We start from the raw sequence: 24433 nt of genomic DNA, 5'->3' as shown, positions 1-24433 counted from the left end.
TTTTCATTGCACTGACCCGACCTAGCGACCTAACGAAGCACTCATACTCGATTAGGGGTATCGAATACGGGAGCCCTTTGTATGGTAGTCGCTTTGTTGGGAACATAACAACTGGAGAATGCTCAAACGTGAAATTAAGCGCATTCAGTCATGAAAAAAGTTGTATACGTTCCTAATAAGATTCAGTTGCTAAAAGCGCGTCACTCGCGCTGATCGCACGTTTAGTGCAAATGGTAAGGATTGGATGCGTTCAGCGCTATCGTACGTTGAAACGAAAACTATTGCATGGAAATCTCTAGATGTGGCTTCCCGGCACCAAAACTGCACCGACCTCTCACGGAGGACTGAGCACCGCAGACTCAGCCACCATTATTTAAAGGACGTTCACTGGCTGCAATGCATGTAGAACATTGTCTGAACGTTTTTTTTTTTTGAGCACATCTAAATACATCTTACAGCGGGGTATAGACACGATGTCAACATTGCTAAAGTTATCGCCACCATAAAAGTTCGCGCCCCATGTTTGACGAGGGCTACACCAACTACAATGTGTTGTGACTTGCGTCGATAGCCGTGGTGCTTCTGTTCGGTAACTAAAGCGAAGGAAATCCAATGTATGTTTTTTACAAATAAGGTTACAGGGGGCCAGCATTCCACCGTCCACCGTCCTTAAGCCGATTGTCACGCTTCGCCCATTAGCGGAGCCATGAACAACGGCGGGCACATTCACAGCCCCTGCGGAGCCCCGGTCGACAGTGCTCCGGGCGCCCGCTTGGACGCGCAGAGAATGGCATGTTCCGCACCGCGGTTGCCGGAGTAGCACGACCGAAATGCGCCAAGGAAAAATTAACGCGCGCGCGACGCGGAGTTCCGCGGACACTGCTCGAGATGGTCGCGCACACGGGCTTCACGTTGTCCACGCTTCCTTCTGCGCTCTCGGCGCGACAGCGAGGGGTCCTCTAATTCAGGTCACCCTCGTGAGTTTCTTGGCCGTTTCTTCTTCCCGCCGCGCCGTGCGTAGCCGCCGCTTTCCTCGCCGAATTGCGCGTGCACGCGCCCCCTTTCCCCTGGTCACGTCAACGGGGCTGCCATTGGCGCCGGGCTGTGCCGACGTCAGTGTTTCTTCCTTGCCGGGCACCTGGCCTGGTCCATGAGACCACCTTTCTCCGGGACGCTCCACAGAGCCAGCTGGTCAGCGCCACTCACTCGGCTCCACTCCGAGGGTCATGAGCTGCTGCCGCCGCGCTGCCGGCACCACGGGACGCTGAGCTCCATCCGACGCCTCTTCCCTGCTGAACAGCACCGCGACACTTGCGCCTCACTTGCAACATGAGGATTCCGAGGGAGCTGCTCATCGCGGCCCTGCTGCTGCTGATCCGGCCGGCGAGTGCCCAGTCGTCCGAGACCACGACGACTCCATCGCCGACCACCACCACCGAGGAGCCGCAGTCGACGACACCCGATGCCGCCGAGGCGGTGCGTCAGTCATGGGCTAAGGTGGAAAGCATGCTCAAGTCGACGGTGGACACGCAGCTGCGTCGACTTTTGCCTCAGATGCTACGCGCCAGTGGCGAGGCCGGCATGTCGCCAGAGTGTCAGGCCGCCAATTTCAAGGTCATGCTCGGTCTTCGGCAGCTCAAATCGTGGGCCATCAGACGTGAGTACTGTGCGACGCCTTCTCTCGGCTGTTCTCCCTTCCAATGCTCGAATATATTCTAGCTCACGCTGGACTATATTCCTGGTTCCCCGTGCGAACGACTTTCAAACATGCCAGCCAGCCCAGAAGCTGAACCTGGAACGCATGAGAAGCCCCCACCTGTTGCACAACATCAGGCCACTTGGTGATCATGAACCATAAACATTGTCTAATTACATAAAAAATTCCCGTCCATTGATGTAGTATGATGTGATCCTGAAAAATGACGATGTGACGCATGACGGAAGACACTTTGTGGAGAAAGCAAAAGCACATGGAACTGCCTCCCTTTTTTGCCCGTACAGTCCTCTAAAGAAAGCGATAGATTTGAGTGTGCTTAGTTGTACAACCAAAAAAATTCCCGCTTGTCGCATAGTTGGACGGTTCTTAAATTTATAAAAATGCAATAGGGTGTATCGGTGGTCCTTGTGGGGCCCCGAGAAACGATATGGCGAATACAGTTTTTCTGATTCGAGGCGCTGAGCGGTCTTTATTCCGTAAGGCGATGGCTCTTGATGGTGTCTCAAGAGCCGCGCGCGCCGAAAGATATGCCGCAAGTGTCGCGTCTCTGTATTTCTCTTCTGTCACAAAGGCGAACGCCGTGTTCCTAAACCGAGCCCGTCACTTCGCACTTTGTACCAGAAGTATTAGTCACTGCGTCACTGCTTGGGTGCGCTATTATACTGGTACTATATACCCATGGAATTCTATATTCTGCTGCCAAAAAAACAAAAACAAATTAAACTTCAGTCAGGGCGTCCGAAGATGTTTACTATAATGTGGATAGCGGGTTAATTTACGCCACCTGTCTTGTTTTTGTGTGTGTGTGCATCGCGATCTATTATGTATGTGTGTTGCTCCTCTTAAAAAATGCAGCGTCTTCGATTGAGAATTGATTTTGTCATGGGTAGCAGCAGAACGCGTTACTCACTTGTGGAGCATGGGGCGTACATTTTTTGTTCCGATTACTCGCATCCCTCCTCCACCACTCTCTCCCCTTCCGCCCAAAAAGCTATTGACGTACGAGGAGCCTCAAATGAAACGCCGGCACTTTAAACAACGCGTAAAAACCTATCAGCTGCGATATTAGAGAGCGACTGAAGTCAATAGCACCATTCTACTTTGTTGCAGGGTGTCGCGACATCCCTTCAGTATGAGTCCAATTATCAATAAAAGTGGCATTTCTAGTGATAGCATATTTTTTTTTGCACTTTTGTAGGCACACACAACGAAGAGGGACGTGCGCTACAACTTTTCGTATAGAGATTGCAGCACGACCATCCGTTCCATTCCTTCCCGTGCAGTCCTGTACTCCGAGTTCATATGTGCCTATAGCTTGAAAATTTTAGCCTGGGAGTTCTTCGATAAACATACGAGCGCCAATTAATTTGCCGTCAAATTTTGCGGATACTGCTGGAGTGTTTGCCGAAACGGTGTCTGGTGGCAGAGATTGTAGTGGGCACACTTGTTGAGAAAGAAACACTGCGCGCAGAGCCCCTTAGGCTCCCGACTCGAATCCAAAATGCTATCGGTGGTATAAAATTTATCGGCATGTCTTCACTTGATTTTGCTTTTTTTTCTTTCTTGAAAATTGTCGCCGTAAACCCTCCTAAACTTACTAGGTCCTAACTGTTTCTTTGCTTTCGCTTTCAATGCATGGGTCCTTTTCTACATTTGACAAAGTCCCGCGGGACGAGCTCTGCTGTATTTCTAGCTCTGAGAAAATTTATTCTCAGCAAGGACACTGCTACGTCTTACGTGGCTGAACCTACATACTTTGTTAAGGGACCCGCGAGCTTGTCATGAAAATGTGTAAATCAGGGCTTGGATTGGTTCGGTAGTACAATGCCGACCGCTGTACTGCGGTATAAGACGGGTGCCGGCTCAAAAGGGCTTTTAATAGACTTCTCTGGTTTTGTGGTCTCTATACACACCCCGCGTCACTGTCTCTCTTCACCCCGAAGTTGTGGTAGCGGCGCTGGCTGCCACACGTAGACGCAAGAAAGAATTAAATACATATTAATACACAAAAATACAAGTGGAGAATGCGGTCGCTCCGACAGGTCAATCGGTAGAGAGAGCATCGGACATGTTATCCGAAGGTTGTGGGTTCGGATCTCACCCTGAGAGCAAGTCTTTCTCCCTTTTCTTTCTTTCCCTCTCTCTGAAATTCATGTTTTTACGCAGAAAAGAGACGAACTATATATGCCCTCGATGACATTCTTGAGTGTTGACTTTTCCTACCATGTTCATTCAACGAGCCCCGTTTATTTCCAATCATCATGCGTGCTATATTTATACGCTCATGCATCCCGTGTTTGCTATCCAGGAAATGAAACAGCCTCCTTTGCTTTACCACGTGTGAAGAACGGAATACAGCACACAAACATGAAAAAAATCAGTAGAAATCTAAAAAAAAATTCCAACATAAAAATGAAATATAAAATTGGGCGCATATCACTCTCCTCCGCATTCCTGGTCATTCTCCTCCCTTCCATTCTCCCAACCATACTTCCCCTTACCCCATCACAATCCGCCCCACTTTTCCCCACCCCTCCGACGCTCCCTCTCTCCGGTTCACGTGATCCACCCGTGCGTCACCGGCAGGTCACTGGTTGGCCACTCCTGGTGGCCAAACAGTGGCCCACCAATTGACAGTTAATTAGTGATCACTGCCCAGTTCATTTCAATGTAGGAAGTCCGAGTTGGCCGCTGCAGGCGCGGCAAGCATAAGCGCATACGTGAATTTCCCGAAGGAGCTATGGGCGTGCACCTAGCATTCAAAATTACTCGGAACAGCTAAGGGTCCCAGTGCAGCAATGTTCATACGACCGTCCTACTCAATTTGGGGCAACCGCCCACCAGCTCCCAAGCAGCATTAATGCGTCTCTAGACATTTTGGACGTCTTAACATTTCCTCGGCCCCGATTGAACCAAGTAAAATATTATTCTGTGTTCCGTGCAGCACATCGCATAGTTGTCACACATTTACAAGCAGCCATGTATGCTCTTCCACACACGCAGGCCCAGAGAAATGCCAGCGTGGGAGCAAGGGCACAGGATCCCTCAGTGAGGCGGTGCTTTAACACCCCATCTAATGTCTCGGAGAAAGCAACGTGCAATCGGACACGCACGATGTCTGCGCAGGCGGAAGGCCGCGGATGTTAGCCGTCAATTGAAATATTCGGCCGAAGCACAAATGAACGGAGCGTAACGTGCAAGAAAAGAAAAAGGCTAGAGGGAAAGAGGGCACGCTCGTCAAAACGTCGGGCGCTACATTATCCAGCCAAGCGCTTGCTCTCATGTTCAGCTGGTGACGCCACGGTAAAGCACACCGACAGGCGCAGGTGAAGGGGAGCGTTGATTGGGATCGCGAACCCCCGTGTACCAGGAAGGAAGCGGCCACCGGAAAGCACGATATCAATGTCCCGTGGACGGCGGTGGCACGCGAGACGGCGGGAGGTGCCGCGCTGTCACGAGGAGCTCGCTGCGCTCGAAATCCGGAAGCCGAGGGCAGCAGCGACCAGCGGGGCAGCGCTCCCCGTCGTTCGGACGAGGAAAAAGCCGCGGCGCGGACGGCGATGCGAGGCAGTGCGGGCTCCTTCCGAGGGAAAGCTGCGCTCCGAATAAACTGAAAACACGGGGAACACTAACGCGGGGCGCTTGTACGCGAGGAATTGGCGAGGTCAAGCATGTGCAACACCACAGGCTTCTGTGGTGCACGGCGAGCTCAACCGCTCTGCCGTACGTTTTATGCGCCGAGTATGCGTTGGCGAACTTCTGCAAGATTTTCTCTTGTTTTGTCCCGGCCTTTTACATGGTACTTATATCTTGGCAATCGTTCTTTTTGTCGTGGGTTTTCTAACAGCGAAGCTGTTTAGCTAATCATGATTTTTCGTGTCTGCAGGTAAAAATACCAAGAAATTGCCGAGCGCGCACACGTGAGCGCGGGCCTCGCGGCAACCGCCCGGCAGTTAAAAAAACCAAGAAAAGGCCTAACACTCGTGTGTGGGTGCCTTGCGACAACCGCCCAGCGTCCCCTGCACACGTTTGTCAAGCCAAGCGTACCCACTTAAGAAGACTGGCCAAGATTTGCAAAAAAAAAAAAAAAAAAAAATACCTCTAGCGTTTGCCGTAATCGTGGCAACACCACTTGCTCGGAACGAGAAAGTCACGTCATAGCGTACGCCCCTCCAAGGTGATGTCCAATAATTATCACCTCCAAGAAAGTCGTGGTGGTCGTGAAGGTTGCCTACAGGTTCGCTTCGTTCAATTCTTACGCGTTAGTGTGAGTTTCCTTCATTTTTTTTTCTCTCGTTGCTTGTCGGAAGCCCCATCCAACTTGCGAAGATGGTTTATTTTTATTTCGGTGCTTTATTCATGTTATATTTCTTTATTTTATTTTGTAGTTCTTTATCCCTTTCAGCGAATTTGCTGTGATGGGTGCATTTATTAAAGCAGAGCCCCGATGCACGTTTAGCGTTGCGCATTCGAATTTGACAATAAATATTTAGGCGGGTCAAGTGCCATTGTTTGTTTCGAGAGAGAGATAGAGAGATGAATTAGCTCGTTCGGCATGCCTCCAGTCCGTTATTCGTCTTTCCACAAACGCCTCCTACCTTCAAAAAGGAAATGACGGACGTGTTATTAATGAAATTTACTTGAGATGCGCATTTAGACACGCTCAGCAAGCCCTGTTTATGCGTGGTATAATGAGGTAATAATATGGCAGCATCTCTACTCCGTGGATGATGGCGAGGGTGCGGAGTACGGGGACTCGAAATGAAATCCAAGTTGCGCCCCGAGTGACATCCGATTTGCGCCCCGACCGTCATTACATTTGAGCTGTGAGTTGCACCTTGATTATTCTCTAAATGAAACTGCAACTCACGCCTCAAATCGAATTTCGCTTGATTTTCGCTTGATGGTGGTGTGCGCACGGATGGACGCTTGTGGACATTGTGCGGCCCAGGTACTCGCACCTAAAAAGCAGTACCATTCCACTCTGTGAAGGTGGATGACCAGCGGAGCTGTTTTTTGGTTATAGATGTTCCACAAACTTCCGATCAAAAGGGTCATGGTTTGGGCCTGTTGGTGATGCATAATGGAAACTGAAAGCGCAAAATAGACACGGACAAAGAAAGCGCTCGTCCTGTTGTCCCCTTTCTTTGTCCGTGTCTATTTTGCGCTTTCAGTTTCCGATCAAACCGCTCCGTCGCGCCGGGGAAGCGTTCAGCGGGATTGTGGCCGCGCCGACACCTTGCGTTTGCCACTTCGCGGTATACGGGGTCCCGACAGGCATTGTCCGACAGACGCTTGGCGGCCGCGGCCTGATCGTCGTCGGTGGTTCGAGCCTATTACCACCGATTTCTTTCTTCATGAGTAGGCTTCACTGTGCAACCTTAATGTGGGAAAGCCAGCTTACAGAGACCAAGATTTCAACCGTCTGTTTAAAGTCGGTCTCTTTTTATTTGATTGATTGTTGGGTTTAACGCACCGACGCAACGCAGGCGATGAGGCGCGCCGTAGTGGAGAGCTCCGGATTAATTTTGACCACCTCGGGATCTTTAACGTACGCCGAAATCTCGTACACACGGGCGTTTTTGCTTTTCGCCTCCATCAGAAAAGCGGCCGCTGCGGCAGGGAATCGAACCCGCGACGGTCTATTTTTCGCTGGTTTGTTTCGCTTAGAAGGGAAAGGGCATATCCACACAGAAAAAAAAAGCGCAGTAATAAACAGAAGACGAAGCGAGGACAGGAGAAGCGCTAACTTTCAACTATTGGTTTATTTCCGAACCAGCGCATATAAACATATATGGCTAGCAAGGGAAGAGAAAGAAAGGAAAACATCAAAGCGATAGATGAAAGAAGAAAAACAGTGACGTGCCACCTATGACAAGAAATCAAGCCCAGGTTCTCTTTTTATTACTGTTTATACTGTTTGTTCACGTCCTCTGTTTATTACTGCGCTTGTTGTCTGTGCGTTTCGCTTAGGTTATTTCCATATTCGAGGGACCGCTTTTATGATGGAGGCGAAAAGCAAAAACTCCCGTGTGTTCGTGATTTCGGCGCACGTTAAAGATCCTCAGGTGGTCAAAATTAATCCGGAGCCCTCCACTACGGCGCGCCTTATCGCCTGCGTTGCGTCGGGGCGTTAAACCCTACAATCAATCAATCAATCAATCAATCAATCAATCAATCAATCAATCAATCAATCAATCAATCAATCCATATTCGAGGGAAAAACAAACCAGAATTGTCTCGCCCACATCCTTCAGTATCGCAAGGATTTGGGGAGCGTGAGGTAACCGCGGATACCGTACTGATCGAGAGTTACTGACTGACCTCTACGGCGCAGTGGACGAAAAGGGGGAGAGAAGAGGGTGTGAAGGTGTCTAAGGTCACGAGCAGAGCGAGATGGCCGGTTAGCAGGGCTATTGAGTTCAAGAGTGTGTCACCACCTGATCTGCCGCTGGGGAAGGCAGCGAAGCGTCCTAGATGGATGCGATGGTGCTGTAAAAGCGCAAGCGCTGCTGATTTGCTGGTATACCACGTACGGCCGTGCGCCGTGCTTCCGTGCAAGGCAGTGCGGCGGGATCCGATTGCCTGCATGCAAGTGCCGTTCATACAGAGATAACATCGTTGCGACGTCGGCCCCTTGCCTCACGGGATGCGCCGATCGCCGCCGCCGGTGGCCAAGCGGAGAAAGTGGCCCGCTTTGCCTTCGGCGCACGTTCCGCACATACACGGCCCCGAGACCCCAAGGATTGGGCGCGGGCGCGGGGCGTGTGCGCGGCCCGTTGGGCAACCGACCTCGACTGCGGCTCGGCTCTGTGTATCGCGCCGCTCTTTCCCCGCAGCGCTAAGGGGGTCGTTTATACTGGAGCGCGCGCTTGGTAGCCGGCCATTCCGGTCAGTGGAACGTCGCGCGGAGTCAACGGGAGCCACTTTACGCGCGCCGCACTCGTCGTACGAGCCGGCCTCACATCATTTCGTCAAACACTTTGGGGCTCTTCTTTTTCGTTCTTCGGTCGGCCCCTTTATTTCTTCTGTCCTCGCTTTGTGCGCGTGGCTAGCTCATCACTCGCAACTTCACGTCCGTTCCGGTCAGTTGTTGTTAAACACTGACAACGTGTTTCTCTACATTGACAAATCGTAGAAAAAGCCTGCCGAGAATCTGCACAGCGTGCAGCAATCGAAACCAATGCACCGCTCGGCCCAGTAGTCGCCAGACAGAAGTGTGCTTGCCAACGAGCTCAGCGCGTTGCCGGTCCTATATCCTACTTTTCACCTGCCCTCTCTTCTATTTCCTTAACCTCACTGTCCCAGGGCTTTTTCGTTTGCTTTTTATCTCCCCCCACCCCATCGCTCTCTATTCTACAATTTTGGCTTGTGTTTTCTCCGGAACAATTGGTACGTATCAGCGTAATGCTCGCAAATTAGGCGACAAAGCTCTATGTGACACAAAGTGTACACCCACCACATTCACAACCACACGCCCCCATATATATATATATCTATCTATATATATATATATATATATATATATATATATATATATATATATATATATATATATATATATATATATATATATATATATATATATATATATATATATATATATAAAAACCCGCCGCGGTTGCTCAGCGGCTAAGGCGTTGCGCTGCTGAGCACGAGGTCCCGGGTTCGATTCCCGGCCGCGGCGGCCGCTTTTCTGATGGAGGCGAAAAGCAAAAACGCCCGTGTGTACGAGATTTCGGCGCATGTTAAAGATCCCCAAATGGCCAAAATTAATCCGGAGCCCTCCACTACGGCGCGCCTCGTCGCCTGCGTTGTGTCGGCGCGTTAAACCCTACAATCAATCAATCTGTTCGTCTTAACGGGAGTTTACTGTATGTATGTACTTATTAAGGGGCAGCCGTCACACTGGATGGACCCGGGTATGATGTTGATGGTTATGAGGTGAGAAGCAGATGGCGAAGGGAAAGATTATTCAACCACAATATCACCGAGGCGCTTTATTTCAAGGCACGGGGCTGAATTATCGACGTTGGGGGGTTTCAACTCCCTCCGAGCTGTTGCTGATGCCAAACTAGACCTTGAAATTTTTGTCTCATGTCACCGGTAAGATGAGTATACTAGCCAGTGAATGTGGGAAAACCCGAATTGGTGCAGACAAGATTCACCCTGCATAATGCTCTTCTTCCCAGAGAAGATATACAACGACAGCTACCAATAACTTATTATGGTGGGCTGGTTTTAAAGCGGGCACTTATTTGCGGCCACGCGTGCGTCTCCGGTTTGTCGCCATTTGTGTGTGTGGCCGGTATCGGACCACATGGGCTGCTAAGAACAGATGTAAGAAACAAAATTATTCAGGCAATTCGGAAGTTTGGGGATAGAACCCAGGTTCTTCTACTTCTGAAGCGAGAATCGCAACCCACCCGCCGCGGTGGCTCAGTGGCTAAGGCGTTGCGCTGCTGAGCACGAGGTCGCGGGTTCGATTCTCGGCCGCGGCGGCCGCTTTTCTGATGGAGGCGAAAAGCAAAAACGCCGATGTGTACGAGATTTCGGCGCCCGTTAATGATCCCCAGGTGGCCAAAATTAATCCGGAGCCCTCCACTACGTCGCGCCTCATCGCCTGTGAAGCGTTGGCGCGTTAAACCCCACAATCAATCAGAATCGCAACCCGTCAGACACGAGTCTATTTTTATGTGTATTTTAAAGTTTTTATGTTTATTTTATGGTGACAAAACATTTTACAAATCACTTGGGGCATAGAGATCACAGAAGGTATAGGAGCGAACTAATAATCGCGACTCTGAAAATCCGGCATGCTAATTAATGCGCCGGTCTAAAGGACACAAATCTCCGCTGGAGGCGTGGCTCTTTAGGCTGTTACCCAGCGTACTGGCGCCGGCTGCTCCCTGAAGAACGCGTTCATGTGACGCGGCGGCTATGCATGGCGGTCTGCCATGCCGCACTCCTGCGCTGTTAACAAGCTACAGTTTCGGGGGGTGTATGAAAGTTCGTGGCTTTTTTCAAGGCCTACAAAGCAGGCGAGAACCTAAACGTGGCTTGTAGACTGTGACTCAACTGGAAATAGGAACACCAGACATACATTCTTATTGCTGTTCTACACCCATTGTCACTCTCACATTATACATATCCGCTCGGGGATTTACGAAAAATATTTACGACGATACATTACTAATACATCAGAAAGGTCACCTGCCCCAGGCCAATACCTAGATATGCCCATATAGCACATGCCCGTGCGTGGGTTTTTATCGTTTTAAATATACAGCTAGAACAGATCACATGAAACGTTGTCTTCGGAGAGAGAGAGAGAGAGAGAGAGAGAGAGAGAGAGAGAGAGAGAGAGAGAGAGAGAGAGGGGGGGGGAGGGAGGAAGGGAGGGAGGGGGGGAGGGAGGGAGAACGTTTATTGGATAGTAATTTTATTGGAAAACCTCTACACCAGTATCACCCTGGAACGATCGTCTGTGATTTTTATTGGTGGGAGAGGAGGTGAAATCCGGCCCACTCTCTTTGTTGTCCTCCCTCCGAACAGGCTTACTGCCGCGTATCAATTGTTATTTCAGCGCGCCCCTCGAAATACATTTTTTTTCTACGTCACCGTATAATTCGTACTGCATGCTCTCCGCACGCGGTGTACACATATGCTGATACCCACAGCAGTCGTTCGTATAGTGCTATTATTTACCGTTACGGCGGAAGGTTTACTCAGCTTTTTCCCCGCACCCAAATACTGCAATTAGTTTAGTGATGTGAAACTAGGAGCATATTTGAGGTTGGGTGGAGGGCCGGCGACACTTCGCCTCAAGGATTGCTAGTAGTATTTATTGTCCCTAAAGACTACGTGCTGGATTCATGTTTGTGGGCTAAAGTCGCTGAAGCTGCATCTGTACGAAGGTGCTGTAGAGTGGCTGGCTACGGGTTAAGCTTGGCACACCACAACAGGCAGTGGAACCCACTACCTTGGACTTAGCAGTTCAACGTCTTAACTAGCAGGGTTGAGCTGTGGGGCAGGGATTTCTTCGCGCCCACGGACAGGGGACAAATTTTGCTAGAAAAAAACAAAGCAAAGCATGCGCGGTATTTACGAGCGTATGACACAGCGCAGGCAGCTTTGCGGCTCTTTAGTAAAGCGGCAGGGCACTAGCTGACACAAGCATTTCTTTCTTGTCGGGATCACGGGCTGCTGATTCGCCGTATAACCTCTCCACGTACGGAACCACTTTTCAGAAGCATTGAGACTCGAAGCAAGGACAGTCACAGTAGTCACAGTAAACCATCGTTGTAACGTTATCCACGGGAAAGTGAGCTGCATTCGTTAAGCGGTACTCCGTGAAATGTGGAGAGCTGTTTGCCCTCTCCGCACTGCATTTGGGAGTCCTGTGAAATTATACGAATAAGGTGATTACGTAATAACGAGGGTTTGCTGTACTTAGTGTTTCCAGTAATTCCTTTTGACAAGGAATGAGCATGTGCACCACACAGTGAGCGGGTAATTTTGACCGCCAGGCTGAAGCGACGGCCGCCAAAAGCGCACCGGCTGCTTAAGCGGTGCTGACAGAGCAGCGGGAGAAACGAGGCCGGCCCATAGAGCGGCAGAGCCAGCCGAACCGACTGGACCAAATGCTCGTTGTGGCCACAGAGCTGTCGAGAGAGCCCCCTCAAAGGTAACGAATTCGTTTTTCTCTCTCTGAGGTGGCCCCGCGCACCCTTTGATGGGCGTCGAACATTCGCTTCGGCAAGCAGTGCCGCCGGATCGGGGGCGAAGTGGAGCGCACGAGAAGACGGCCCGGTGCACCATCTCGGCAGCAATCGAGGCCAAGCGCCCTCGGTGTGTGCTTGGCGCACCCTCTTGGCCGAGCGGCTCTCCAGCGATGACCAGCGGGCGGCGAGCGTCTTCAGCGCGCTTCTTGTGTTTACCTCCACCGCGGAAGTTATTCTGTAGCAGGGGCACCGCTGGGCTGCAGTTTCCGTCATATGACAGCGCAAACGGCACTCATTGACGAACTGCTTGCCAAACTGCGCACGTACGTTTTATTCATAGCATTCGCGGACCTCGAAAGAACCCGGTAGGAACGCTCGCGCGTTACGCCGCGCTTTTAGGGCGTCTTTTCTTGCAACTGCGGATTATTTTGCGTTGACGTGAGGACTTGCTTCGCTGGCGTATATTGCAACAGGCTATCAAACGCTGCAAAATCTCAAAAGGATGCTGCGGCTTTCTCCAGCTTGTACAGATAGGCTACAATGTTTTTTATAGTTGTGTGAGTCGACTTTCAAAATAGAAAGGATCGTCTCGTCCAATTTGTTGTGGCTCATGTCGTAAGTTTAATCGCGACGAAAGAATAGAGTGCTTGCTTGTGCGGAAGTCCCTTCCTAGTGAATCGCTTTACGTGCGCTTCGGTGACGAGAAGAGCAAGGGTGTGAAACGCCAGTATTTTTAATTGCTCACCTTCGATCAGAGATCAGAGGAGGCCTTGTGGTCCATTCATGCAAGATCCCCCTATACGCTCAGATCAACGGAATCATTGTCGCGTTTGCTGGAAAGTCTGAGGAAGAGCACCATTTTCGCGGATTTTGGTGCGGTTTGTTCGGAAAGTATTCCAGCCGACATAAGAATGTAAACCCACAGTTCTGCTTGCACCCATTTTTTTTTTTTTTTTTTGTCTACGGGAAACGCCCTCAGCGCAGGGATGAGTCCCTCCTTGTGTTCATTGGCTTGATCGGCGGTCCGATGGCAATGAGGTGTGCAGTGTCAGCGTCACACATTCTCAATGCTGGAGCGATGTGACAAGCTAATATGAACGACATTCTGCTTCTGGCTTACACATTTATCCCTGAAAACAGTATAAATGGTTCATAGAGTTTCCGGGATGGTCCCGCCGAAATCCCGCCGCTGAAACGCCGCCGAAATTCTCCTAGCGCCGATCGCGAAACGGTTGTGGCGATACGGCTTTCATGGTTAGGGAGCCCGAACATACAGACCTGATAAAGGCCGCGATCGGCGATAATTGCCGACTGACAGCGAGCATTATAGAAGATGATCTTGTCATTCTTCGGATAACCGTTTATAAAAAAGAAGGGTTCGCCTCCATTGCTGGCTCGAAAAGTACATTTCTTTACGGTTGACGTGAAATTTACGCCTACCGTCGTGTTCGCACGGCTCGCAGTAACGAAATAAATGCGGACTACTACGGACGCCTAGAACGGGTGACATCGTGAGTTAAAGAAATGCTCTGCATTTAAAAAATGTTGCGCTGTCCTTCACCTCCTCAGGAGTGCCGTAAGAAAAGGAAGGACAACCGGAGTTCTGGAAATTAGGGACCAGCAAGCTCCGTATGTGTTCAAGCCCGTGCGCCTGTCCATTCATCATGTCTCGTTCTGATTGTATTTATTAATTTTTACTGAGCATGGTATTGGCCCGTATTGGCAGGGCCGAGATATGTGCCCGTAATATTTGCGGCTAATCCGAAACTAAAGCTTTTGGTTTTCGAGTAGCCAGCACTCATCTCATCTGAAAGACGAGGTATTCTGTCCATCGAAGAGGCAAAAGATAACGAATGGCAGCTGGCGTTAATCTTAAAAGAGGGCATTTTCAAAGGTTATCCATGCTTCACGCAGGTTCCCCACTTGTTATAAAACAAAAGAAGAATGCTTTCAGCTATCTACGTTGGGTGCTATCCAAAAGCATTTTGCGCTTTAAGAAGGCGCAGTTTTCGGAACGTGGAAGGAAAAGTGACATCCGAGTAAGTTCGTGACTGTGCCGTTCTTTCGGTGGAAGGGAGAAAAGCGACGAAGAATATCCCTCACGGAAACAGGAACAGAGCCCGCCAGTTCGGCTCTAACAGTCCGAGAGGTGTGCTGCCGATGACCTCCATACTCGGAGCTCGGAGTCGTGCATTGCATCCCTTAGCAGCGGCATCACCGTCGTTAAGGCCGAGGTAATAATAGAGAGAGAGCTGGGCAGTGAAAAACGCGGCGGGCTCTCTACACGGAACGGGCCTCGCTCACCATTTCGGCGTCTCGAGGCGACGAGGAAGGCATGCGCACACATACCGTTACCCCGGATGGTGGCCGCAGTCCACCGCCAGGGAATTAATTGCCACTTTTCGAGGCGGTATCAGGTGCCCAATAGCGCGAAACCAGCGTGGTCTAGCTGTTCAGCTACTACATGCACGCTTACATTGATCTCACGATGCGCAATGTATCGATTGAACGAGAGTAACCCGGTGATACCCTCTGATCGCGGGCTGAAAGAAAGACTCGCCCAGATTGTGAAAGGCAGGTTTCAGCAACTTGGATGTGTACTGGTTCATGGGTTGCAGCGTGGCAATGATCGGTTACTAAGGAGAATGTGCATTTGTCGAATCGCTGTAATGAACGCGCTGCGGATTCACGTGGAGCCTGGAGACGTCAAGGGGACAATTTGCTAATTGTGGCATTAGTCAGTGATACAATAAAACCTACCGCGTACGTCAGCTACATGCCCGTCCAAGCGGTAGCCATGTCAAACCAAATCAAATCAGTTTTGTTTTCTTACGATCGAACTCTGGGGGCGGGGGGCATTGTTTTTCCCAGAACATTTGCAGCTTGTTTTTGTTTTCTCTCGCCTGCTTGCCACATAGGGTTCCTATATATATATATATAACGAAAGGATTGAATTATAACTTAGCAATGTATTACATTCAATTGGTAATATCTTAAAATCTTATAACGCAAATATAAATTGAATGTGGGCTAATGCGAACCTTGTTTTGTTATTTTGTTAGGGCTTGCGTTCGTAAACTTTTAATTTTGTTATGGGTTTACCGGCCATGGCCTCCGCAAATTACACTCTGCTTATTACCAAGGGGAATTAGCCTCTTTTTTTTCAGTTATTCACTTTAAATGGCATGCTGCAACTTTGAGATTGAAGCCCAGTCTCGCATCAACCGCACAGTGGTATAAGCTTAGAAGAAACTTGCTATGGGTTGCCGTACACGAGGAGTTCGAAGTTAGGATCTCTGGGGCTTCACGCAGCGAAGCCACAAGTGAGTAATGAGGCACGCCGCAGCGGAGGGCTACGGATGAATGTAGACCACCTGGGTATCTTTGACGTGCGCCGAAATCTTGACACAGGGCCGGGCATTTTTGTTTCTCTCCTCTGTGAAAAGTGCGGCCGCCGCGGACGGGACCGAACCCGCGCTTTTGGTTAGGAGAAGTTATTTTCCCTCCGCACCCTGCTCGAAAGGAAGACTGCTCGAAAAAAAAAAAATAGCGACGGTAGCGTTTGCCTTATTTCATTCAGCTCTGCATTACAAGACGAAAGAGGAAAGTACACTACAGGCGCACAAGGCAACCGCATGGCACACGACGCTGCCAGGGAGAGGCTACAATCACCTCCCGCGGTGCCCGCAACGCCCGTCCCTCCTCTCCAAGCAGATTGGCAACTCCAGCTTCGCCACCTCAAAAAGGAAAGCAGCCAGAGCATGCAAGACGAAACTCCAGTTAACGTCCTTGCCCCTTTCGAGCCCTTACAATACAATGCATGCGAATGCAGCTTATACCCCACACATTATACATAACTCGACAGCCCCAGCAGGATCAGAATCGGGCCTATGCCCTTATGTAGCCGTGATGATATACCAAATCTATTCCAGTTAATTTGGCTTTGTCCTGTATTCTCTCGTAACCGCCATCAGCTTTTAACCGCATGCCCAGCACCCGTGACTGAACTGGGGCATAAAGTCGTGTCCGTGACGATCCCGCTACTCTAGAATTAAAACCCACTACGCCCTTCAAAACGGTCTGTACAAATTGGCGTAGCGGCCTGACAGACTTTCTCGGACTGGCCATATATCTATCCACGGCACGCTCAATGTCTAGTGTGAACTGTTTTTAATGCGAAGCTTCCGATGTCTCACTTGTGGTGGTGCCGAAAAAAAAAAAACGCACTGCAGAAAAGCCAACTTTACTGCAGAAAAGCCAACTTTACAAGATGTGTTTCCACAAAGGCACATCAACCACACGCCGCATGAACAATGCGATGTCTTTACATGCATAACGGATTCCATTTTTAAAGCGCAGCTTTCTATGTCTCACTGGTGGCGTCTGTAGTCTACCTCGAAACACACTGCAGGAAAGCCAACTGCCACCTGTAAAGCGTACTCTGCCTCAAATATACTGTTTCGCAGGTGAAGCCTGTGTTAGGTTTTCGTTACAACACAGGAAACCCTCACCAGAAAGCTTCGCGTTCAAACATCGCCGTGGTTAGACGGATGGGTACGTCATTTTTTGGTAGACTAATTCAGTTTAGCGACATACAGTTGAGCGATGATAATGATGAAAGCATTCTCTAACAGGCGCACAGATGGCATGTTGATCACGCCACACGCCTAACCAATTGGAAGCCCAAATCAACGACAACGCTGAGCTAACCGAATCAGCACATTAAGATGACGCAATATCAAACTAATAGGTAGATACAAAACCACAATATCGCATTCGGTTAGCTGATCGTTGTCGCTAATTTGGACTTTCGTTTATTTGAGTGTGGGCTTTGCATCGAAGAAAGAATCGCGTTTCAACAATCTTTCTTCCAGAAAGGGGCGTTAGATTTTTTGGTGCCACTGACTGAATAAACTGTGCCCCTTTTGTGAATAGGACCCAGGACCCCAAGACTCGAACTGTGTCTATTGCGTGAATTGTGATCTCCCCCTTTCTCCCCCATCCTTACTGCCCCCAGGCTCTCATGGCCTCTAGTTATAATATAGTGTTTCACTCACTCAAAAGACATCTTTACAGCGATTTACAGTATGATATGCCACTTTACCGTTTTCCGTTGGGTATTGAGCTGGTAGTTATCGAGGTCTTACGACACTAATATTCTTCGCCGAATTAAGTTAACTCCATAAGTTGTACTATATTCCATTGCACTACTTGGCAATACCACAATTACGCATTATACATCATTATATTTAATCCCAGAGAAAATGTATACTGTTCCTCACGTGAGAGGGCCTCCCGTTTACACCTCTTCCCGTATTAATCCCCCTCTGATATCCTTCCTATGGTTCAATCGGCACTCACAACTTGTACCAGGTACTTTCGTACTCGTCTCCGGGTGTTCCATTTCCCTAGCCTGAATGGCTACCTCATTGCTTGCCTCTTGAACATTATTCTTTAGACTTCTTTTATACTTTTTCTTGCAAGTCCTCTATGAAGTTGATAAACAAGACATCACGAACTTCCAATCTCAAGTGGAACAAATATTTCACAATTAGTAGGATCTTGCACTTGTGATCAAAATTCTTAAATGCGCCATCTGAACAGCGTGTAAATAATTTCGGAGAGATCGTACGTCCTTATCTGGCACGGTTCACAAAGAAATCCTCTCTTCAAGTATGGATAATTACAGGGCCCTCCCATTTCTTCTGCATACGACCTCCAAGGGCCCTCTGTAAATCTCCTGAAATACCTGGTCTTGCGGTGGCTTCTACTCAATAACTCTTTTTGGTTATCTGTAAAGGTCACGTGGGGAGGTTTGTTACATTCGGTGGAGTGGCTTAGGTGTTGTGCCTCTGAGCACGATGGAGCCTGCAGGTGTAGTGCAGGCCGCGACGGCTGCTTATCTGATGGAGGCGTAAGTGCCCGTATGTCGAGATTTAGACGCACGTTAAAAATCCCCGGGTGGTCCAGCCTGAACACCTGGTTCGTGATCCCGTCACCCAGGGGGAACACATGCGTCTAAGCCCGCTCTCCACTGGCGAGAGAAACGCCGTTGTTCTCGCGAGGAGCAGGATGCAGACCGTGCTCAACACCGTGAGGAGCAGGGCCTCGATCCTTCTGCTGGTTACATTCGGAGACGTCGTCGAGGACGCGCAAATCAAAACCTCTGGCAAGTACCGCAGTAATGCTGCTGGCATTAAAAGAAAACATGAACAGGAGAACCAATGAGCAACATTTTCAATTTTTTTTGGCTGAGCCGCTGGTCGGAATCTTCCGTCGCGTACCACGGCACTCTATGCCAGCGGCCGGCCGTGCTTCCGACAGCCGGCAAGCCTCGGTGCTTAGCTCTGGCCGCCGTCGCCGCCGCAGGAGCAGTGATGGGTGTGCGTGCGGCCGTAAGAGAAAGCGCGCACACGATCCGCGTGCACTTCCTCCAAGCGGGCTTTGACTCCACCTAGCACCAGGAACCGCGCCGAGCCAAGCCGGAGGACAGTGAGCTGGCCGGCCACGGCAGCGCACCTTTCTTTTCTCGGCCTTCATTCGGGCACCCGTGGGCGCCCCTTTTTTCTTTCCGCATTGTTTTCGCTGCTGCGGAGGCGGTCAGCTTCTTGCCGGCTTTCGGGTCGCCGCTTGTTTTGGCGCCAGCGCAGGCGGGGCGACACAGCCACTCGGGAATGATGTAGTAAATGTGAGCACCGCGCGTACTTGGCGCCTCCTCGTGCGGCTTGACCCGAATAGCGTCGGCGCTACAGAGAAGAAAAAGCGGAGGAAGAAAGTCGCACCAGCGGACGTCGGCCGGCTGCCAGGAATACCCAAATCGGTGGCTTGCTCGACTTTTCAAATGTCGCAGCGCGCTTTGTTGCCGGCTGGCTACCCGTCAATCCTGACGGGTCGCGCGCCTTTGGGAGCCCGCAGAATTCGGCGGAGGCATTCAGCGTCGTACGGTACAAGAACGAGACAGTGGTCACCGCTGATGTTTCGCCAAGTGGAAAAGTGCGGTAAACGGCGTGTCAGTAAAAAAAAAACACAAAAAGCGTCTTTTCCATTTCTGACAGCTGCTCGTTCCTGTCAACTAACACTCAAACAATCAGAACCGAGAACGGTGCAAGAATGTAGTTAGTCAGATTTGCGACAGGAGAAATGAAAGACAGCCGCCACAAAGGAAAAGTGAGCACCGAGAGCTTGGATAAAACCTTTAAGCCTTACACCGTTACAAGCTACGCCACGGCTCCATCCCGAAGCAGTGGCGGGAAAGATCGAAGAACCGGGAAAGTTTGTTCCGGCCACGTGAGAATTAGGATAATGACCCCGTCTCTCACTGTGAGCGGTGACGTCAGGGGGCGAATCGTAACATAACTGGTCGTGAAGGGCGGTACCGTCGTATGCTACACCTCAGCAACGTCAATGGAGGCAGTAAAAGCGCGCAATCAGCATTCTCCCACTCGCCTTGTCGAGAAAGGCACTCCCCCACGAATCATACCGGTGCCTTAGCCACCAGCGAGATACCGACCTCGCTCGTCGCGTCAAAAGCAGCGGTAGCACGGCTTGAGCCCAAATCTGTCTAGAACAATTCAAAAAAAAAAAAAAAGACTGCCCCGCCCCCTCCCCCCCTTCCCAAAGGGAATGACGTCATTCCTTCCCAAGCGAAAACGTGCGCAACGCTTCCGGACTTGCGGAGCCAAATGGTTCAGATGAATTTAGAATGACCTCGCTAGCATTTTTGTTGCTTGTTTGCTGTTCTAAAAATCGCATTTGCGGCCGCTCCAATAGCCCGGTGAGTATTTGGAGCGGGCCAGCGTAGCCGCGCCGATCATTGCTCAGCGTGCGAGGCGATGACGGCGATTCGCGTCGGCGGCCTCTGCGCGTCGCGGTCGTTGCGTAAGGCGCGCCGAATGGGGACTGTGGCGTGCAGCGAGTGGATCAAGGAACGAGGGCGCTTTGCCCGGTGCGGGACAGTTTCGCCTTCTGTCGCGCTTCTTTCTGAGGGCTAGGAAGAGCTGGGCCATGCGAAGCGTGAAAACGAACCGCGATTTGGCCGGGCTTCGGACTGCAAGACAAATGAGTGCATTGACCCCGCATCGGTTTGTGCGCTCCCTTCTTTGTTTCTAGAATGACAAAGAGTGGGGAGACCTGGGACCAGTGCTTTAAGCAGTGGTGGAGAACACTTCGTTCGCGACAGACGGAGCTGGCTGCTGCACTGAAGTCGGCTGCAGGTAGCCGACCCGTCGGGCGGAACATGATGAGTTTGTGTGCACCACACCAGACTGTTTCCGCAGCGCACCCCGTCGCTCCGCAAGAAAAATAAAAATCGTGCGCACCGAGTTAGTCTACTCAACGGTCTAGTTACAGGGAGCCACTTTAAGATAGCGCCGTGAAGACAGCGCAACGCTGCCTTCCCTCTTGTCGGTTTCAGTGGATCTGCTGTGGAAAGGAGCTTAATTCTTCAATAGTAATTCTTTCTTTCCTTATATCATTTTCTTCCTGTGTTACGAAGGCACTCGCTAGAGGCTCATTGAAACGCTTTCAGTTCTCGGCGTAGTAGGTGCGTACCTGGAAGGTAAGGAAAGCGTACGGTTGCAGCTTGGCAATGTTGACACGAATTCGATTCGCTTCGGTTGGATAGGCGGACGAATGAGGCCGCGTCACTAAGATCACGCCCGCTTGTTTGAGCAGTAAACTCAGCAACCAACAATGATTGTGCGCCCACCGAGGCACGTCTCGTGTGAACCATTTTTTTTTTTTGTTATCTTCACAAGGCGCGAAGTTGTATTGCTCATACCTCCGAGAAAGGTAAAGAAAAAAGGTGGAAAGCAGGCACTGTGCTCGACAGGCGCTTATAAGCATCGAAAATTCGGAAAACGAATAAAGAAGGGTACATTCCATTCTCGGAACCCCAAAGCAAGGCATTCGTCGATGGATGGCAAACGCTCCACAGTTCAGCCGGCGGCGCAGTCAATTGGGCATAAACAGCCAGAGCGGAAAGCGTAGAAAAAGGAGTGCATCTGGGGGAGGGGGAGCGGCGCACGTATCGTGTTGGGGGCAGTAGCGGCCTCAAATTCTTTCACTGCGCCGACATGCGTCCGAGCGTTGCCGGCAGGGACTCGAGCACAGACCCGGAAGACGTCGGCGAAGTCGGGGCGATTGGGCTGTCGTGGCGCTTACAGCGTTCCACGTCGCGTGCTTTCGCATGTACCCCAGCCACCTGGAACTGCAGGACGCGGAGTAAACCGACAGATAACTATCGATCGGTCCTGCGGACGTGTTAATGTTGCGACCACGCAATCGAGCGTTGGGTTGACGTAACGACCCGTGCGGCACAGGCTGCACCGTTGGATGCACGCACTCGATGCTTTTGCAACGACCCGACGCCTATGGCGACGGCCGCGCCGCAGTGGCTTCCGCCAGTGGTCCCGATCGCATTCGTAGTTCGGGCCGGTGTGGCAGTGCGCTGTGACCCCGATAAAAGAACTGCTTGCTCGTCAGACAGGATACGGGGAAGGAAGGGCGGCTTTTCTGTTCGGCTACTGACTGACAAGAGGTTGGCGGAATATTCGGAAGAAGAGGCGTTAGCTGTTTCTCCCGACGCTTGTCAACAGTACAACTGAGGGGAAGAAAAGTCACCGGCGCTGCGGCAGTGAGAATGTCCGGCAATATTAATAATTAACTGATCAAGTAACGCGATAAAATATATTTACAAGTACGACGAACCCAATCCTGAAAATAATTGATTGATTCATTCATTCATTGATTGCGGGGTTTAACGCGCCGAAACTACACAGGTTATGAAGGGCGCGCGGTAGTGGAGGTCTCTGGATTAATTTGACCATTTGGGCACCTTTAACATGTGCTGAAACCTCGAACACACAGGCGTTTTTGCTTTTCACCTCCATCAGAAAAGCGGCCGGGAATCGAACCCGTGTCCTTGGGCTCCGCAGCACAACGCCTTAGCAATTCTGAAAATGATGTTTTTATCCAACCACTTGCAGTTCAGTTTTGCATTACGCGTGAACCATTTTTACGCGGGCCACCGTACACTGTGAGTTGGTGCATCGAGTCTATTTTCATGTATGCTCTGCTTTCAGCGTGGCTGTGCAAAAGCAATCGGAAACACGACATTGTCCGCACGGTACATTCGTAACTACGTGCCCTAATAACGTAAGTTCCTAAAGTGTAAGTCACTTGTTTTAGCTCGTCGAGGCTACACCTGGCTCATAAGCACGCTTCAATGGAAGGCTATAGATTATTTAGGTCCTTTCACATTTACGACTTGCACTGAACATTGTATGCCTGATCGTTCTTGTAATTCGCTTCCATTAGAAAGTGGCTGGGGACAGAACTCTTGAAATCCTTTAAAAGGACTCTGCAACACTCCCGATAAGCGCTTTCACTCTTTTCTTGGCGTCTGGAAGCATTGTCAAATCTATACATAGTTATCGCCAGCACGGAGCGGCACTGCGTGAGTGGCTCGTCGCAGTAGAACCATCCGCCTTCCGTTTCTGCTTCGCTTTGTGGCTTTGTTCTTAACTGGCTGTCGAATGCGTTTATTCCTGCAACTGAAAGAAAGCCGCCAATAGCCGCTACGTTGCTGTAATGACGTAACTTGAGCACTCAAAGAAGGCCAGGACTCGAGAAAGAGAGAAACATCTTTCGAGCAGGTTTCCAAGTTCGCTGATGGGCATAGAGCAGTAACTGTTGGCAGAGGTACTTTGTGACCCCCTATTCTAAGTAGTGGGTGTGTTTGCTGACTGCGGTATGAAAGGATTTAGGAAAAAGTGTTACAGGGTCCCTTTATTGAGCAGTGTATTGGGCCTATGCCAGTGAAGCATGGCGTTTGTATAACACACGAGGCCTGAATGGGGGCCTGCCTGTTGCGTGTCTGGTGGCCGCGTCAGGGGCCACCGTCACCCCTCAGTGGGCTCTTTTTGTGAGAAAAAAACGAGATGGAGAAAATGCTTCCCATCTTCGGCCCTTCCATTTCCCATCCATCACTGTCGCCGCTCAAGGAAGGAGGCTCCTGCGCTTTTTCGTTTGGGGGCTGCGATGCGTGTATCCATTAGCATGGTTATACAGTGCACCATGGTACGAAGCGTAGGAGGTGGCGTAAATCTGTTACAGCAGTCAGCCGTCGTATGAGCTCAATGCTCCGATGAAAGTGGGAGGTGTACCGCTTCCCCGTGGGGCAGGGAAGGATGTCTTTATAATGGAAAAGCAAAAGAGGGAAATATCTCATAATCTCTCACTTACCTAGACTTCCTCAACTCAGGCCGTCGCGCCTATGATCAGTTTATGCCAGCGCGATCAACTTCAAGTGCACCGTGTGCGCCAGTATTGGCCTCTTAGGGTTGTGCAAATATTTATTTGCCGACGTATTTTATACACTGGCGAAAAAGCGCACGGTTCGTAATAGACGGCGTTATGCACTTCTGCGCATCGTGTAGTTCGCGATAGCAATAACAGCCTCCTTGAACTTCTTGGTACGTTTAACGCTTTTGGCTGCCTTGGCCACACCGTGAATTACCTCCGCTGTTTTTTTTCGGTGGTCTAATCTTTGGGCGGGTTCTTTGCGTGTCCTGTGCCTCGGTAATAGAAAAGGGCGCCAGGAAACAAGGTCCTTTCCCAGATCACGCCTATTTTCCCCGCTTCGCCCTAGGCAGCGAAATGCTAGAGGAGGTGGATAACTGCAATTGGCCTAATTGAAGAGTCTCGGTTCTAGTTTTTCGAGCGGCGGAAGCCTCCAATTCGGGTCTTACTTGCCTGAAGCAGAATGATACTTTAACGGAGTAACCAAGTAGACCCGTCCGCACTTGGAACGGCTCCCAACTTCTCCCATTTGCACGATTCCTCAAATTAAATATTTAAAGAGGTAATGCCCAGGTTTGTAGTTAAGCAGTCTTGTGCCGATTGGACTACTTTTTTTAATTTCCGCTGCGCCTTGCCAACATACCGAAAACCCTGTTCAGGAATTTTCAGCCCCAGTAAACAAAAACGTATG

General features: G+C 50.3%; 1 pseudogene across 1 annotated transcript in view; it reads left to right on the top strand.

Moving 5' to 3' along the window:
* The first annotated feature begins 1158 nt into the window (after nt 1–1158).
* Nucleotides 1159–24433, top strand: part of LOC144170459 (nose resistant to fluoxetine protein 6-like) — a 72619-nt pseudogene continuing 49344 nt past the window's right edge. The window contains exon 1 of the transcript XR_013322618.1: nt 1159–1657. The product of XR_013322618.1 is annotated as a nose resistant to fluoxetine protein 6-like (transcript). The remainder of the gene's footprint in view (nt 1658–24433) is intronic.

The sequence above is a fragment of the Haemaphysalis longicornis genome, unplaced genomic scaffold, assembly GCF_048455015.1.
Source record: "Haemaphysalis longicornis isolate Haplotype H1 unplaced genomic scaffold, Haemaphysalis longicornis Haplotype H1 scaffold_1, whole genome shotgun sequence".
Taxonomy (NCBI): Eukaryota; Metazoa; Arthropoda; class Arachnida; order Ixodida; family Ixodidae; genus Haemaphysalis; species Haemaphysalis longicornis.
This window is presented reverse-complemented; position numbering and strand designations above follow the sequence as displayed.